We start from the raw sequence: 9,884 nt of genomic DNA, 5'->3' as shown, positions 1-9,884 counted from the left end.
TGCATTAAGACATACTCTTGTTTCTCTTTACTCTTCTAAACATTGATGATATCAACATTTGTGATGAAAGTAAAATTCTCCAGGCATAGAGACAATAGGGCGTGTTCCATTGTAGCAGTGCACCCATTGTGGAAAAGTATTATTAACAAATTAATCATAGAGACAATAGGGCATGTCCCATTGTGGCAACACACCAATTGTGGAAGAGTATTATTAACACATTGCTATCTTTTCCACTGGTATGACATTGACTTAACTGACAGAATCCCCCCTTCCTCTCTTAATCAAGATGGATAGAATCCTTGCATGAACTATGTTCTAGAGAGAGAGATGACAAGCAGGGATGAAAAGCTGCCTCTGCTTGGAGACCAAAGCAGTTTGTTCTGCAGATTAACCTGTCTAGTGCTCAAAATCCAAGGTGCCAGCAGAAGTAAACAAACCAATATCAGTGTGAGTAACATTTGCAGAAGTTGGTTTTCTTATTACAGCTTGACAATTTATAAAGCTGATAAAAGAAAACTGAGGGGGAACTTTATAACATTTCAGATGATTTCTGTCCCCTCTACATGAATGTTTTCAGTTCATTACCATGATTCATGTATATTTGTTTTGTATTCAGAAAGAGTTGGAATTGTACTGGAATATATAAAATATAATTTCTTTCCTCAAAGTCAATTTAACATTTGGAGAAGAAATATATGGCTGAATGTAACAACAAGATATTATTATAAAAAATAATATGGTTAATTATATGTGTTTACCCAGAGGAATTAACCTGGATAATGAACTGCACGCTGTTTAATTATCACCTAGTAGACACCTGTCAGAGGGTATCAGATCAATACAGTGAAGATGAAAATGATTGGCCTCAGGCATAAATGACTCATAAGTATTGTCACAAAGCTTAACAGGGGACAAGTATTCCTGAAACGTGCTGCCAATATGTACACTAATAAATCAGGGAAAGCAGAGTGATTCCTCTGGTCCCGGAGAATTTTAACAACATCTCTAGCCAAACACATCGGCTCCAATCCAAAGACTAAATATGTTGTCCTTCTTCTCTCAATCATGACACAAGCTCTACAACTAGGGAGGCTTGTTACCATAGAGTTCCATGTATGCCCCATATATTCCATCCACACAGCCTGTTAGGTACGATGTGAAGAATGAATCCTGATTTCAATTCTGAGATATCAGTTCCAGTTTCTACATCCTTGGGTATCCATAAAGTTTTGGTCTTCTGGGCTACCAGAGAGCCACCTGGATGGTTCCATGTTTTTGCTGTTATCCTGCAGAATGAATAATAAAAACACCAGAGACAGAAATATGGGTTCCACTCTAAAACCTGAAAAGCAAGACAGCATATCCACTAGAGAAGTCTTACCTCTACCAAGGCTGGGTGATTGCAAACTAACAGACTAAGACTCTCTCTTCTGCCATTTTGTATTCCCTCTAGTGCTGGGATTGAAGTCATGGGGCTCCCTAGGACTGGGATTAAAGGTGGGAGCTATCACAACCTAGATTTTTTTCTACATTGATTATGTATAGCCCAGGGTGGAGTTGAACTCACAGTGACCCATATAATTTTGTCTCTCAAATCCTGAAGTTAAAGGTGTGTCACCATCACCTTACTTCTAGTGGCTTTAGTTTTGCCTCTGGTCTTAAAGCAAAAATAATAATAATAATAATAATAATAATAATAATAATAATAACATACCACTACATTTTATGCCTAAAATGAAAAATTAAGGCTATAAATAATATAAGAAAAACTATATACAATATATACAGGCAACAAATACATCAACAATGTCTAGTCTATTTGCATTAGACAAATTCAGAGAAAATACTTCCACATCTATCCTATCTTGATGAGTCCAAATTTTTGTGCCTAATTTACTTTCTATGACAGCGTGCATACCATCCAAAATTATCTTTTGATATCTCTTAACCTTATATACTTCACATTTCTCTAGTGAATTTCTTTTCTAAGTCGCCTAAAGAAGGGAGATTATAACTATAATGTGGTCTTCAACTATCACAGAGACTCAGAAGGAAATTATATTAAGTGAGCAAGCAAGAAGTACAAGCAAGAGACTTCCCAAAAGTGTGAGAAATTGCAGAAACAGCTGTCTGGGCACTCAATCAAACATCCACTGCAACATTGGGCATCCATCTTTGGCCTACAGGCCTTGCATATCCAAAAGACTTTTCTGTGAAACAGGATATTCTGAGCAGTAGTTCTGCCTTGTCATGACAATGTTTGGCAGTCACTTTCTTTGAGTCCTATTTGTATCCAATTAGTATAGCATACTGTCAGCAGTCAAGGCAAGGACAATTTGTTTTTTGTTCAGTCTTACTTTTGCCACTAAGAAAGTAAACTCCATGTGGAGTTTCTTTGTTAACCATTTTCTTCTCTGAAGCAGATTGGTGCTGCCAGGCGCAGGTATGTCTCATTGTCATAAAAAAGAAAAACCTAGATTATTAAATCACATTAAATGCCATATTCTGCATATCTCTGAAGTGTTTGAAGATGACCTGTATATCTAAAATATATCTTTATTTGACATTGAAAACATACTTAATGTGACAACAAGTTCAATTATACTAGGTGATTAACTACTAACCTGTCTTTCCATATTATCCTAAAAAGCTGGTAATAATAATTTGAAGGACTATAAATTTGCATTACATTGTTAAATGAGTTATATAGGTACAATACCGTGAACATGAGTAGAAACGTATGTATAGTGTATTCTAACAAAATTAATGTCAATATACAAAATTTATATACAATATAGAAAAGTTCAATCCAATGTAAAACATTTAAAACTAGTCGTTAATTTTTAAAGTAGATTCAGTAATTTATCTTTTTATCTTATTGTATCCATATCTTCCTTTTTATTCTTTTCAAAGTAGATTCAATAATCTATCCTTTTATCCTATCATATCTGTATCCCTGGGGTTTTTTGTTTGTTTGTTTGTTTGCAAAACGAGAACATTTGTTTAGGTTTTTTACTGACCATTACCAATGATTTGTAACTAGTCCCCTAAACAATAACATGTATCCATAATCCATTGAATGACCAAACACCACCTACCCCACCTCTTGGGAATGTGGGCATTGTAGTCTAAATTTACTTCCTGCTGTCTGGGGGTGAGAGTGTCTTTAGAGAATCCTGAAAAGAAAAATTGTGGGTTAACCATCAAGTTCTGGGCAAGGTAGCTGTATCAGTTTTTGTCCAGTCTATATATAATGGAAAAGTGCAGGACTTGTCTCAAGTACTGGCTAGAATAATCTGTAAGACTGAATCATCTCAGCTAGCTGCCTTATAATTATTCTGAGATATTTGAAGTCCAACATCAATCCTTAGGTGGTGTTTTTCAGCTTGGTGGTATTATCATAATTATGGGGGAGTCATTGTTGTGGGGATCCATCCTCCTTATGGAGACTTTAAAGGTTGCTGTTAGGTATGCTCCTGGTTTACTGCAGAAAACTGATAGAGACTAAGCAGCAAAATCATGTAAAGGAAGGTAGATGAAACCATTCTCTAGAATTAGTGAATATTCTATATGACCATTAATAATACAACAAAAGCTTAATATATATAAATTAATATATATGTATTAATCTTATAAATCTTAAACCTTAAGAAAAAGATGTCAAAGGATTATATTCATTGCAATAAAATAATCCTTAAACTTTTGTTTTTCTTCTGTCTCATATCAGGGTACTTCTGACATGAGACATACATTTTGTATTTCACTGTAATAAGCATGCTTCAAATTAGAGGAGGAGAGAGCCACATTCCAATGCCAAAGCCAATTTAGTCCTTAATTGGACTAGAATTACAAAAAGAATATTTGCATTATATGTCTGCAGAGAACAGCAAAATCAAACATTTGGAAAGATTTATGAAATTTTATCCTGTAGGAGATATAATATGCCAATAGACCATTTTATTCTTTTTCTTGAGACATTTTTTTTCTGGATGATTTGTCCCTTTTCTTAAGATGTCTCTTTTGTCCAATAGTCTTCAGATTCCTTAGCTGGATACCTTTATTCCCCTGAAAAGACAGAATAAAAAAAAAGACAAAAAACCCTTATCAATCCCTAATTTTGGAGAGATTCTCTTTTGACAAGTTATATCTGATCAAATGAAAAACATTTGTTTGTTTTATAGGTTAGTTCAGATTAAAAAGTCATAATGATTGATGAACTATCATGTCTTCTGATTAAGACGTGTTTCTTATTCAAATTAAATCTCTATTAATTTTGATTACATTTATAGCTTTTTTTTCTCCTGTGGAAACAAAAGCAAAACTCCTTTCCCTAACATAACACACGTTTTGGTTTCCATCCTGAGGTCGGTACATCTTAAAGTATATTAGCTAATTTAGTTCTGTAGCTTTTTCAGATATCCAATGTCTCTCTGCAGCTGTTGTTACTTTCTCATTAACATTTTTAAAACTCAAAGTTAAAAAAATATATTATGCACTCTATTTCTGGGGGCATTTGTCATCCCTTTCTGTTTATTTAACATATCCCTTAGAGTTTGATTTGGTCTTTTTGTAACTGCCCATCCTATAGGATTGTGTGGTATACCTGTAATATGCTTTATATTATAATAAGCAAAAGCTGTTTCCTTTACGTAGAGACATATGCTGGGACAGTATGTGTCTTTATTTGTGCATATATACCCATGATGGCCATAACTTATAGGAATTGTATGATTACTGAAGCAATTTTTTCTTGACTCAAAGCAGTTACACATTGAAAACCTGAATAGGTATCAATGCTGTGGTGTACATATTTTAGTTTTCCAAATTCTACAAAATGGAACACAGCCACCTGCCAGATTTATTTCCTCTGAGTACCCTTTGGGTTACTTCCTGGAGGTTGTGATGTTTGGTTATATAAAAAACAAGTAAGACATTTCTTTATAATCTCCTTTGCTTGTTGCCATGTTATGGAAAAGTCTCTTTTAAACCTTTGCTATTGACATGATTTTTTATGAAATTCCGAGGCCTTCAGCACATTTCCAAACAATAATTGATCAATTTCTGGATTACCTTGTGACAGAAGACCTGGCAGACCCATATGGGATTGTGTGTGTGTGTGTGTATTAGGTATATGAGATGATGCCTAATCATGACTGTATCTTGTATCTGAATAAATACTGAAGTCAATTCTGTATCATCTGGAATAAATTCAGCAGTTTCAATATGTAAAATAACTCTTTCTGCATATTGTAAATTGGTAACTATGTTGAGATGTTCTTTAAGATCTCTTAGTAGAATGAGAATAGCAGAAAATTCTGACTTTTGATCATAATTATAAGGGCTTTGATTCACTTTACTTACCTTTTCTGATTTGTAGCCTGCCTTTCCTGATTATTTTGCATCAGTATAGTGTAACATAGAGGGCTGGTCTGCTTGCTTGTTTGGGTTTCTGTCCCCCCCAGTACCCCACAACTGTTTAGCCACAAAGAAAATCACACATAGGTCTCCATAAATTATAAGCTGATTGGCCCATTAGCTCTAGCTTCTCACTGCCTCACTCTCATATATTGATTAACCCATTTTTTCTGATCTATGTTAGCCATGTGGCTCAGTACCTTTTTCAGTGAGGCTGCTGCTTCTGTGGTCTGGGCAGGAGTGGGAGGAATCAACTTCCTCCTTCTCAGAATTCTCTTGTTCTCATTACATCATTTCTACTTCCGGTATGGTTTTCCCACCTATATTTCCTGCCTGGCCAATCAGTGTTTTTTTTAACATGATTGATAGAATACAGACAATTCTCCTGCACCAGTATAGAATATAGGGGCTCCAGTTATTGGTGTGTCTCAAACAATGTGATAAAGAATAAAATTAGCTCTTATTATAAATATAATTCTCTCACTTTGTGGATAGTTGTTAATATCTCCCCAAAAATTACTACAAGCTCTTGGTCAGGCTTCACTTTCTTCACAAATTTGTTAATTTCATCATTGGTATTATAATTTCTGCTGGGTCTATTCCTGCGAATTGATGAAGTTTCAATTTTCCTTATAGAATGAACTTAGAGACATTTTCCACATAAATTTTGAATTTTTTACTCAGTTTATTTTGTAAAAAAGATTAATTTTAAGATAATATCTTATCTTCATTAAAATGCCTGTAGAGAAATATTTGAAGGGTAGTATGACCAGAATGCTGCTAAGATTCAGATCCACATGATCTACATGTGTCTTCTGTAAGTTTTCTTCAATCAATGTCAATTCTTTCTTAGCTTCTACTGATAATTCTTGGAGATTATTTAAATCTTTGTCACCATATATGGTCTTGTAAATTAATCAACTCATCAGGTTTTATACCAATAGTGAGCCTAACTAAGAAATGTCTCCTAGTAATCTTCGGAAGTCATTAAGAGTCTGCAGTCGATTTCTCCTAATTTTTACCTTCTGAGTTTTTCTAATTTTCTATAACCCATTTTATAACCTAAATAACTGAAGGAATTTGGATTTTTCAGTAGCAATTTGTAATCCTCAACAAGGCAAAATTTTCTCTACTTCTTCGAACATTCTTTCTAAAGTATCTATATTGAATCAGATAGCAAAATGTCATTCATGTAATGATAAACTATAGATTCAAGAATGTGCTCACATATCACTTTCAATGGCTTACTTACAAAATATTGGCACAAGGTGGGGCTATTTAACATTTCCTGTGTGAGAATCTTCCATTGATATCTTTTAGCAAGCTTAGAATTATTATATGTAAACTCCCTAAAGGCAAATTTTTATGGCTTTTTCGTGTAAAGGTATACTGAAGAAACAATCTTTTAAGTCAGTAACTATAAAATGTCATCCTTTAGGCAATAAAGAAGACAAATGAATGCCAGATTGTAGAGAGCCCACTGACTGAATCACCTTATTAATGGTTCTTGAATCTGTTATCTGTCTCCACTTCCCAGATGTTTTTAACAACAAATACAGGAGAATTCCAAGGACTGGAATTTTTCAGTATATTAATCATCTTGTTGATCCTGCAGTTTTTTTTTTTTTATTGGTAAAGGCCTTTGCTTAACAAATACTGGTTTTTCTGTTAACCATTTTAAAGTTAGGGAGGGCTCTTGGAGCCTTTGAAATATCATCAGCTTGCACCCTGTTTTTCTACATTCTGAATGGTTGGTGACTACTTTTTATATAACCTTCTAATATTTTTCCCAAAAACGCATGTTAATCTATGATTAATTTCTATTATTGGGGAATGTTAATCTGAGTATTCCTATAAAAGGGCTTCTGTCATGAGTGGCATACATAGGGCAACTTGATTGTGCTGCAAGTGGAATCGACATCAAGATATTTTGGAAGCATAATTTTTTGGTACTTGGGCAGCTGGTGATCGTTGTTCCACCCCCCCCCAATCTGAGTAATCCATTGTTGTAACAAACCACTTCCCCACAAATTTATTGCTTGTTAGCGACAGATTGTTTTAATGTTTCTCTCTGTCCTTCTGGCCCTATACATTCAAGTCATCTCATACTCTTCTTTATCTGAGACAAAATTCCAATCCCTAAAAACTGGACATTTATGTCCTGAAGAAGTCAATTTTGCTGCCAAGATTCTGATAAAGTATTGTTATATCTGCATCTGTGTCTACCATACCTTAAATATCAAGAAATTATTCATATATTTAATCTTGGTCTTTAGTTATTTATAGATGTTTGCCAAAATAATCACTTATGATTTCTCCTTAAATTTTTGTTCTCTCTTCTATAACTGTTCTATTATCCACAGCAGTATCATTTCTTATAGAAGGCATTGAGCTCTTTAATTTCTCTGGGAAGGAATTCCTTTAAAATGTCAGGAAATTACTGAACTATATTTGGCATAGGGGTCTGCAAGAGGCCCCTTAGAGAGTCTCCTGATGGCAAAGATTACCATGAGTATTTCTAGTTGACCTACATTCATTAGTCCAATGCCTTCCTTTGCCATACTTTCTGCATAATCCAGAAGGGAGGGGTGTTGTGAATAGATTATCGTTAGAAAAACATTCTGCCTAGGAATTCTCTGTCTATAATCCTTTTTAAATTGACTTTGTTTGCCACAATTATAACATTTGATATTCCATTTTTTCCCCAAACCTCTGGCAATCACCTCTCCTGTCCATCATACACATGAGATTCTATATTAATTGTATCTTGTATATATTTCTCCAAAGGTGATGGACTTGCCTTTAGCAGCCTAATTATCCTTTTGCAAAGAGAACTGGCATTCTCATAAGTCAGAGATTCAATTACTACTTGCCTAGCTTCTGAATTTGGTATCCTTCTATTTTCTGCTGAAGTCAATCTTTGTAAAAAATCTGTAAAGGCTTCTTTTGGGTCCTGCATAACTCTAGTAAATGATTCAATTTTCTTTTGTATTTCTTCAGTTCTATCCCAAACATTCAAAGTTGTTACTCAGCATAATTCCAGGGTGTGGTCATCATACACAGCTTGCCTTTCTCTAGCAGCATAGTCTCCTTCTCCAAGAATTTGATCTTGGGAATTTTCCCTACCTCTGGCTTTAGTCCTTTGTTCAATAATCTTAGATTTTTCTTTGAACCAGGTACTCCATTGTAATTGTGTACCATTCTCTAAAACTCCAGTAACCAAATCTTTCCAGTCGTTAGGGATAATTCTATTACAAACTGACCACGAGTTTAACATTTGCTTCACAAAAGATGAAAGCATGCCACATGAGACTGTTTCTTCCTTGAATCTCTTTAAATCTAACAATGGCACAGGAGTCCAAATAGCTGTAATAGAGCCTCTCACATCTGGAAATTTGTTAGGTTACTTGATGTTAAGGTTGGTTTTCTGACAACCTTAGGCTGCTTCTCTCTAGTCATATAATGTAATGCTGAAACTGACTTTTTGTTAAATTCTTCTATCCATATGTGAATTAGATATTTTCTCATTCAGTCATTCCATTTTCAAACTGTCTAGCATATTATCATAAAGAAACCCAAATCCCTCCATTATAATAATTTTTCCCATTAAATTTAACTTCCCACATGACATCCAAGAAAATGTTAAATAAATTTATAAAGGTTGAATTACATTTACTATCTCTGTTATGTCCATAGCAATACAACCCAGTTTCACTTGAAATCACTCACCTGTTTCTACATAGCTTTGGTCTCCTTCATAAACACCTTCTTTGTCACTCTGTCCTTGTTACTGTACCATCTTCATCTTCCTTTGGCACTTATTCCTCCAAGAAAATCTACGTGTGATTTTCTGTATCTGCTACGATGTATATTTGTCACTTGAAAGCAGGTGTTTTGTTAGGCACATCATTGGTCATGTCTTTAGCATTAATATTTAAATGATATTGACACAGAAAGAGATAGCAAATGTAAAAGTTTTAAATTCAGAATATATATATATGTATATGTATATACATATACATGTGTATGTTGAATAAAAAGAGAAACAACCTACCAACTTATTCTGGGAATCAAAATATATTTTAATAAGTTAAAAATAAAACTAAACTTCAGGCTTAAAAAGTCAAATGTAAAAAAGAAACATATCAAGCCAGGCAGTGGTGGCACACACCTTTAATCCCAGCCCTCAGGAGGCAGAAGGAGACAGATCTCTGTGAGTTCAAGTTCAAAGTGGTCTACAAGAGCTAGTTTCAGGACATGCTCAAAAGCAACTGAGAACCATGTCTTGGAAAAATATATTTAAAAATGAATTATATTGATAATTTTTATATCTTTTATGTATATGTATAACTTATACTTTACTACTGAGCATCCTTTAAAAAGAGGGTACTCTAATAAAATAATATTATCTGTCATAAACTAAATTATTTGAATTAATAAATACAAACGATATAAAATTCAAATTT

The 9,884-nt window shown here is 34.1% G+C and overlaps 1 non-coding gene across 1 annotated transcript; it reads left to right on the top strand.

Moving 5' to 3' along the window:
- Window positions 1-7,272: 7,272 nt before the first annotated feature.
- On the top strand, window positions 7,273-7,405 carry LOC121452074. Its single transcript, XR_005974809.1, has one exon. It is a non-coding gene; the product is annotated as a U11 spliceosomal RNA (small nuclear RNA).
- Window positions 7,406-9,884: the final 2,479 nt, after the last annotated feature.

This window comes from Microtus oregoni, unplaced genomic scaffold (assembly GCF_018167655.1).
Source record: "Microtus oregoni isolate MIOR12 unplaced genomic scaffold, Mior012 000008F_ref0000371, whole genome shotgun sequence".
NCBI classification, from domain to species: Eukaryota; Metazoa; Chordata; class Mammalia; order Rodentia; family Cricetidae; genus Microtus; species Microtus oregoni.
Note: the sequence above shows the minus strand (reverse complement) of the source record. Positions and strands in the feature narration are given on the sequence as shown.